Source organism: Pinus tabuliformis, chromosome 5_2 (genome assembly GCF_031772625.1).
Source record: "Pinus tabuliformis cultivar Carrire ecotype Pingquan chromosome 5_2, CPIR1, whole genome shotgun sequence".
NCBI classification, from domain to species: Eukaryota; Viridiplantae; Streptophyta; class Pinopsida; order Pinales; family Pinaceae; genus Pinus; species Pinus tabuliformis.
The window spans coordinates 900,554,774-900,564,059 of NC_142306.1; the positions used below are offsets into that span (position 1 = coordinate 900,554,774).

The 9,286-nt window shown below is 35.0% G+C and overlaps 1 pseudogene across 1 annotated transcript; it reads left to right on the forward strand.

The window, feature by feature from the left end:
- Positions 1-442: 442 nt before the first annotated feature.
- Positions 443-5,703, forward strand: LOC149162220 (18.1 kDa class I heat shock protein-like; annotated as a pseudogene). The gene is made up of 2 exons (XR_016261910.1): positions 443-5,186; positions 5,282-5,703. The product of XR_016261910.1 is annotated as an 18.1 kDa class I heat shock protein-like (transcript).
- The last annotated feature ends 3,583 nt before the right edge of the window (positions 5,704-9,286 follow it).

Consider the following 9,286-nt stretch of genomic DNA (forward strand, 5'->3'; position numbering starts at 1 on the left):
TACTGAGAAACATTGCCCATGTTTTTGGTTATGATATCAGATAGACACCTTACAATAAGAACACACTCAGCCTTTAACATCTAAATGTTAAGGATCATATAGTACTCAGAAGTATTGTCCATACTTCTGGTCACAGAATGCACCTTACACGATGGACACCATGACCAAATTATTATCATTTACATGTCAAAATTCTTAGCAACATAAAACATGCCATCATTGGTAACTGCACACTTTTCATCCTGTTGGGTGTCTTGTTGTACAATGGATCAATGCAGGACAAAAGGTGATCTGTCAACAGAATGAAGACTACAAAGAAAATAGTCTGTCTTACTGGACCCATAGTGACACAACTGTAGTCACCACATACAAATAGCAGCTTCAACCTAGCTTCCATTTCCATGTAATTTATTAGCTTGAATCCAATCCTGCAACGGGGGATGGATGATCCTGTCTTGGAATCTCGCATTGATTAGCATTTAATATTAATTCATATATTGCAGAGCTAGGATATCAAAATAACCAAACAAAGAAATGTAGAAGCTGAAGAAGCTGCCAATTAACCAACATCTGGTTATAGTGATAGACACAATTGAAAAAAACAATGCCGAGACTGAAGAAATTAATAAGTAATCAGTAGCTGGTAACGGCAGTGGACATATAGGAGTTCCTCTCTGTAGGTAGAAGGTAGTCATATAGGTCTCAAAACTTGTATGCTAAATTGCACTGAAACAGATATGAACACAGATAGGAAGATGGTGGGAAGTGAATATGGGAAATTTTCAGAAAAGCCCTGATACAATACAACAAGAAGCAACTTATAGCTTTTCCCCTCTTCCCTAGAATATCCAGATGGAGGTCAGCTCAATTGCCAGCCATATTAGTCTCTCCTGCCCCCAAGGGACTCCACTAGATTTGAACCTATAAACCAAGACCTGCTCATCAGAAACATGCCTTGGGCCAATTGTTCAACCATTTGAGATAACCCTTGGGGTGAGGAAGCAACTTATCTAAATAAGCACAAACACACACACACACATAAACATCAAACATATGGATTCAGAAAACTTTCCATTAATTTCAAAACTGGAAACACCATTCTACACCATATTCAATGTTCAATTTCATAAGACAATTCTACACCATATTCAATTTTTATTAACATGAATATCAAATTTGAGAATACTAAGAGGCAAAAGTTGAGGATTAAAATGCCCTGTAGAGTACAAATAGCATCATACTATAGTCAAATCATTAGCATTCACAATTTTGCACAACAATGCGGCTCGTGACGGTGAAGGAGTTATGGCCTACTAGGTTCTGTTAACAGAAATCTTGAATCTTGACATGCTTAAACGCTGTCAAGTATGCTGAAAGCTGAAAAATACTCCAAATTCTACTTTCCATATGCCAGGGCTAATGAAGCTGAACCCAGCACCAAACAACCAGAAATGGATATCTCTAACTTTTAAGGTTAGAACTTAATTTTATCACACTTCCATTAACTTTATGAATTATGATTAAAAGTTAGATAAAATTACAAGAATTAAGATTAGGGTTTTCTTTGGCTTTTTTGTGTTTTAAATTTTTTGCTTAGTTTTCTGCCCAAAACGCTGTTGTTCATTGCTAAAATGTTTCCATAATTTGTAGTCATGACCCATCGGAAACTGTTTCTGTTTTGGCAAATAGCATTTCAAGGGTCTCCTGGGATGTTTTTAGTGAATTTGCTTGTATGCCATCAATAAAGCCAAACTGTGCTATAACCAGAAATAGATGTATGAATTGAGCATGACTCCAGATTCTGTGCATAGTTAGGACTAATAATTGGATTGCTCTATGTAGTTTGTTGGTTTGGGGCATCCTTTTATTCAAAGCATCACAAAGTCTTGTTGGCTATATAAGTTTGTTGACTATTATTGGCTATAGATTTTTCAACCACAAACACCATTTATCTCTCTCATCAGTTTTTATAACAAGTCAATCATATGATTATTCTCAAATAAGAAAAGCATTCTAGTTCAATACCTTAGTTTCCTTTGGTTCATCCAACTGCCATTGCGTCTATTACTCACTCTCATCTACTTGTATAACAAACAATGTTTGTTGGCTTGGAATTCAAACCAGCGTCCACATAGGCATCAAATAAAGGTGCTGTAGTCTACCACTGGAATTTCAATCCCTTATTACAGAAACTGTCTTGCCCGAGATGACTACTACTCCCCAAGTCATTCATATACAAACCAAAGGTTCTATGACAGAGAAGTATAGAGCTTCTCAGTGGAGGTGACAGGTCTCTCATTACCAGAAATATCTTCAACCTCGGGGTCTTAGGCTTGGGCCAAGGGCCAAATTTGCATAAACTATAAGAGCTTCTATCTCATCCAATATAGCATGCTTATAACCAATGTGTCATCCAACTGAACTCAAAGCCGCTAGTTTTATTGTTGCAATTCCATTGTCCCACTCCGCTTTGAGCAGATGATGTCCGATCTCATCACCTATGACTTGGAAAGTCCACAGCAAATCATATGATGGGACTCCGTTAACATCTATGGAAGTGAATGTTTGCTAATGCAAAGGCACTGTAGGGATCATCCAATCAAGAGGGTGGGCAGTGTTAGCCGAGCATTCAGAGCAACTCTAAACTTCTGGATTCTCTAATCCTGCAGCAGCTCCAAACTACAGAGTTGTGTTTCTTATTCTTTCTTGGGAGTCTGCAGTGACAAATTGAGCAATATCAAAAATTCTGTCAGCAAAGTGTTAGCGTCTCTTGGTTTTCTTATTCTTTCTTGGGAGTCTGCAGTGACAAATTGAGCAATATCAAAAATTCTGTCAGCAAAGTATTAGCGTCTCTTGGTAGTACTGGGTTTCAAACCAGAGAGTGCATCTACACAATGACGGTCTCATGATCTAATGGGCATAGTGATGCAGCAATCTGATTAATCTCTTGTGATTGTGAACGGTTCATCATGTTGCATGGATGCAATGACATGCTCAGTCTTGAGTGGGGTAAACTGGCCCCAAGCCACATCCTGCATTTCTTCATCATCATCTTTAACCTTGGTATCTTCGAAAAAGGCAACCAAAGTTCCCTTCCCATGTCTTTTCCTTTGTTCGGGTCCTCATATCTTTTACATCCAAACTGGTCAGGGCTTGCTGCATCGGGATATTGGAGACACCACTAGATCACACCTTGAAGTAGGAGTGAGCCCCTAGGACTAGGGAACTTGATCGCCAAAGGGAGGATTGCCTAATCAGGGTGGCCTTGTGTGTCTTCAACTCAATCACAGTATTCCTCTGCAGTACAGGTGTCTCATCATCATCGAGAATGTGAATAACCTGGGCAATACTAGCAAGTGTCTCCCTAATAGATACAACTGCAGGCTGCATGGCAGCAGGAACAACAAGGACTAGGATTGGAGATTCCTTGATTGCAGAAGAACATACATGCGCAACAGCAAAGGTTGGCCACAATACCCACATGATTCGATTGCTTCTTTCCCTACTACTGTAGAAAATAATGAAGCGCCCTAGACATATGCTTATTTTTATGAGTGCGACCAAAATCTACAATCCAATAATTGGAAGATGTATAAACATACAAGGCCTTTGAAGTAGCTGCACAAAAAGGTTTACCATCATTTTGGGAGTAAATTTGCAGCTGATTGGACACGAAAAGCCCCCTCGGTTACTTCTGAAGCTCTGCGAGCAACTTATGACACTTGTCTTTAGGATGCTTCACTTTGCCACAATACCCACATTATTTCTTTCTAGATTGCTTTTGCCCTACTACTTTGGATGTGATTGACGCTAAGAATTCTTTTGGGGTCAGTATTGTGCTTCTTAAAGTTTTGACATTCTTCTGTATGGAACAAAACTTACCATGATGCTCTAACTTTCTTCTACTCCTCAATTAAGGCATTACCAAAACTATCAAAATTTGGATTGGTAAACTAACTACCAGGCAAATTTTTCATGGAAGACTAACTGGAACATAATACCCCGTATGAAATTGGAAGGTTGAAGAGAAAAAAGACTGGATCAATTTAAGATACCCTTTCTTGAAGGTAGGGTTGCATTTCTCAAGTAACAGTTGTAAGTCCTTGAACCAAGCAAGGTAGTATTCAATGCAGTTAAAATCCTGTAGTTTCAAAATAATCTGCTGGCGCTATAAATCTAAATCGTGGGAGATGGTTTATCTGAATAAATCTGTTACAGCTCTGTTAAAAACACAATGCGTAACTACAAGTGCACATGAGTTTGGGGAAATTGACCTGACTACCTGTAACCAGAAATTGAAAAACACATCGTAAGAGCGGCTCCGCGGTCGAATAAAAGTGTCGTGCACAACATCCATATAAAGTAGCCACTATAAACGAAGAACCATTATAGATAATCAACATGGGAAGGCGGTAAAAGGCCATGGGTTTTTCGAAAATTTGCACACATAGCACGTGAAGTGAGCTAGCAGATGCCAGACTAATACGCAAGGAGTCCTGAGTGAGCTAAGGTTCATAACAGATCCGAAAAAGAGTCTTTGAATAAGACTTTTGGGGTTTAGGCACTCTGACTGGAGATGGCCTCTTCGGCTGTTTAAATCCATTTTTCCATCAGAAAATTAACCCTGCGCGTTTCATCAATCTTAACTCACTGATAAATAGAAGGGTTAAATGAAAATGGGAAGTACCTTGCAATCATTGCGCACGAATTGGATCCCATGACCGGGATAAATTGCAGATGAACAGTACCAACACTTCTCAAGCCATCAAGAAGTGTTGGTACTGTTCGTCTACAATTTATCCCGGTCCGAACCCTTCCTGTGTCTAAGTTATTAAAGCTTCATCACTCGAAGAGACCTCCGTTCATTGGAAGTTCCCAATCCAACGACGTTGATGTACACCTCTGCCCCACCTCAAACCTACTATTATGCTGGAAACCCACGTATATATATCAAAGAGTCGGATACTCTTTGATATATATTCTTTCCTTGGTCGATCGAGGGCAGGAAGCCTGTGGGATCCATGGGACCGCAACCTGTTCGATCCGTGGGTACCTGTTTCTCGAATCTGGGACGTCTTCGACCACGGCAGCGCGTTGGACTCCCCGACCTTTTCCTTCTCTCGGCACGCGCAGGCCATTGCCAACACGAAACTCGACTGTAAGGAAACCCCCGGCGGATTTGCCCGGTAAGCTACCCTTTTATTTGCATTAATTCCTCCGCATAACTATTTGCGTTCTATTAGTTAAATAACCGGCGGTCCCGTTGAATTTATGTGTGCAGGGCTGAAGAAGGAAGAATTGAAGATTGAATTGGTCGACAATGGGAGTCTGAGAATAAGCGGAGAAAGGCACAAAGAAGATGTGCAGGAAACGGACCAGTGGCACCGTGTGGAACGGTCGATTGGACGATTCATGAGGCAATTCCGGCTGCCGGATAATGTGAATGCGGATGGCATCTCTGCAAAATTGGAGAACGGTGTTTTGACTGTGAATGCCCCAAAGATTAAACCGGCAGTTGTCTCTAATGGCGATGCCAAACCTATTGAGATTTCTGCAAACGACAAGTCAAAGGGAGCCATTGTAATTCGTGATTTAGGGCTTTCTCAAGTACAGATGCTTGAAAATAATTGCGGTCATTTAGTGTCTTGATTAGTGAGTGTACTCTTTGGCTGTGGTTAATAGAATATATCTCCTTTTGTTTTCTTTTTCGTCTTACATGATTCTTTCCCTAACATTTTTGAAGTTGTTCTTTGTGTCAACATTTTTTGGGGCTCTGGTGGTGAATTATTAACGCTTTACCTTTGAAGGATTTTTTTCGGAGTTTTTCGGAGTCCTGTACTGAGGTGGAGGAATGGTCTGTTAGAAGTGGAGGAATTGTCTGTTAAAAGTGGTTGGTTTGTTAGAAGTGGAGGAATTGTCTGTTAAAAGTGGTTGGTTGGGTGGAATTTAAGTAAAAAAATTTCAAAAATTCTTGTAAATACAGCGTTTGAATACAAAAATCCCTATAAATTTTTTCCAAAATATGACAAAAATTTCCATAATTTTAAAAAAACATAACTTTAAAAACAAACATAACATTCCCTGGCTAATTTAATGTAATATTTAAGAACAATTATTTCCATTTGATATTTAACAACAAACAAATCGTTGAAGGAGTATTTAAATGTAATATCTAAAAACAAACGTGTTTAAATCTAGTATTTAAAACCAAACAGCCACTGTGCCACAGGGATGTTTTAAGATCATGTTCGAAAACTGATTGATCTATTCGCTACTCACAATTTTTTAATTGCGTCAGATTTGAAAATCAATTATATATATATATATATATATATATAAAATCAGTCTAAGTTGGATATATATATATATATATTTTGGTTAAGAGTTCAGTTTAAGTTTTAAAATGAAATGTATATATATTTAATATGTGTGTCAAAGAATTGAGTAAAGGGTAAAAGATAGATCACTTTAAATGAGTGAAAAGAAGAAATTATGGATGAGACAGAATAACAAATGGAAACTGGAATATTTAACTCAATGCATGTTCCATAGATAGCAAGGATTTAAAGAGTTTTATTATAGAGATGTTTCTTAAGCGTATATGGGGAAAAGAGTTGGGTAGAAAAAAGAAGTATTATGTTCAAGAATTCAGCCCTTCTTGTGATCCTAACAAAAAGAGTACATTGGTGTTAGCATTTTATGGAGAGCAAAGATTCTTATTACTCAATTAAGAACTAATTCATATCAACTACGGTGCTAACAGGTTTGTTGAAAAGACCTAAAGAAGCTTGGGAAGAACGGGCAAAACATTTCATTTTGAAATATGATAGAGAACAAAGATTCTTATTACTCAATTCAGAACTCACATCAACTACAGTGTTAAACACATTTGTAGAAAAACCCTAAAAAAGCTTGAGAAGAATGAGTAAAACATTTCATTTTGAAATGTGATGTTTTCAGAGACATCAACAATAGTATGTTAACATCAATTGCTTGACATTATTTTATCAATGAAAGAACGGTGAGAAAATTAGACATTATTTTATCAATAAAAGACCTAATTTTCTCATAATTCTTTTATGAAAAATATTATGAAAAAAACCAAAAACAATGTTTTATTTTTTTTTAATTTAATTTAATTTTATTTTGATTAGAGTAAATCAAAATATTAAATATTACAACATCTTCTCCCGGAAAAGCTAAGTAAAAATATCACTGGGCACTAAATTTTTATTACATGCGCCTCTTGTGGCAATATATGCTTATGCAAAATATATGGTAAAACAACCTTAAATACAATATATAAACTGGTTTCTATATTTTCATTAATAAAAGGTAGAGTTTTTTTCATCTGGAAGAAAACTACAACTTACTAATCAAGTGAAATCAGATAAAATCAATCCTCTTTCATTGTAAAATTGGACCAACAATATTTATAAACTGGTTTCTATATTTTTATTAATAAAAAACTAAAAAAAACTACAGCTCACTAATAAAGTGAAATCAGATAAAATCAATCTTCTTTCATTGTAAAATTGGATCAACATTATTTCAAGACTCATATTTCATAATTTTATTAATTTAAATTACTCTTATAAATTTTAATTTCATGAATAGGAAATACAAATCAAATTATCACGGGAAATAATATCATAAAAATTCATAATTTCCTTAAAAATTTCATCCATAAACTGTCGAAACAAAAACGAGATCACAAATATAAGCAGTGAAATCATACAAAAATTTACCAATAAAAATTATTGGGTAAAATCATAAAATAATTTTAATGATAAAAGTGTGTAATTTAATAATTTTTTATATTTATTTTTATTTTTATTTAATTTGGAAAAAATATAATCAGTAAAATATTAATTTTGTTTTGAAATTATATATATATATATATATATATATCATAATAATTTTTTCACAAGTCTTTTATTGATAAAATAATGTCTAATTTTCTCACAGTTCTTTTATTGATAAAATAATGTCAAGCAACCGATGTTAACATACTATTTTTGATATCTTTGAAAACATCACATTTCAAAATGAAATGTTTTACTCATTCTTCTCAAGCTTTTTTAGGTCTTTTCTACAAACGTGTTTAACACTGTAGTTGATGTGAGTTAGTTCTGAATTGAGCAATAAGAATCTTTGTTCTCTATCATATTTCAAAATGAAATGTTTTTACCGGTTCTTCCCAAGCTTCTTTAGGTCTTTTCAACAAACCTGTGAGCACCGTAGTTGATATGAATTAGTTCTTAATTGAGTAATAAGAATCTTTGCTCTCCATAGAATGGTAACACCAATGTACTCTTTTTGTTGGGATCACAAGTAGGGCTGAATTCTTGAACATAATACTTCTTTTTTCTACCCAACTTTTTTCCCCATATACACTTAAGAAACATCTCTATAATAAAACTCTTTAAATCCTTGCTATCTATGGAACATGCATTGAGTTAAATATTCCAGTTTCATTGTTATTTTGTCTCATCCATAATTTCTTCTTTTCACTCATTTAAAGCGATCTACCTTTTACCCTTTACTCAATTCTTTGACACATATTAAATATATATACATTTCATTTTAAAACTTAAACTGAACTCTTAACCAAAATATATATATATATCCAACTTAGACTGATTATATATATATATATAATTGATTTTCAAATCTGACGCAATTAAAAAATTGTGAGTAGCGAATAGATCAATCAGTTTTCGAACATGATCTTAAAACATCCCTGTGGTACAGTGGCTGTTTGGTTTTAAATACTAGATTTAAACACGTTTGTTTTTAGATATTACATTTAAATACTCCTTGAACGATTTGTTTGTTGTTAAATATCAAATGGAAATAATTGTTCTTAAATATTACATTAAAATACCCAGGGAATGTTATGTTTGTTTTTAAAGTTATGTTTTTTTTTAAATTATGAAAAATTTTGTCATATTTTGGAAAAAAAATTATAGGGATTTTTGTATTCAAACACTGTATCTACAAGAATTTTTGAAATTTTTTTACTCAAATTCCACCCAACCAACCACTTTTAAAAGACAATTCCTCCACTTCTAACAGACAATTCCTCAACCTCAGTACAGGACTCCGAAAAACTCCGAAAAAAATCCTTCAAAGGTAAAGCGTTAATAATTCACCACCAGAGCCCCAAAAAAATGTTGACACAGAGAACAACTTCAAAAATGTTAGGGAAAGAATCATGTAAGACGAAAAAGAAAACAAAAGGATATATATTCTATTAACCACAGCCAAAGAGTACACTCACTAA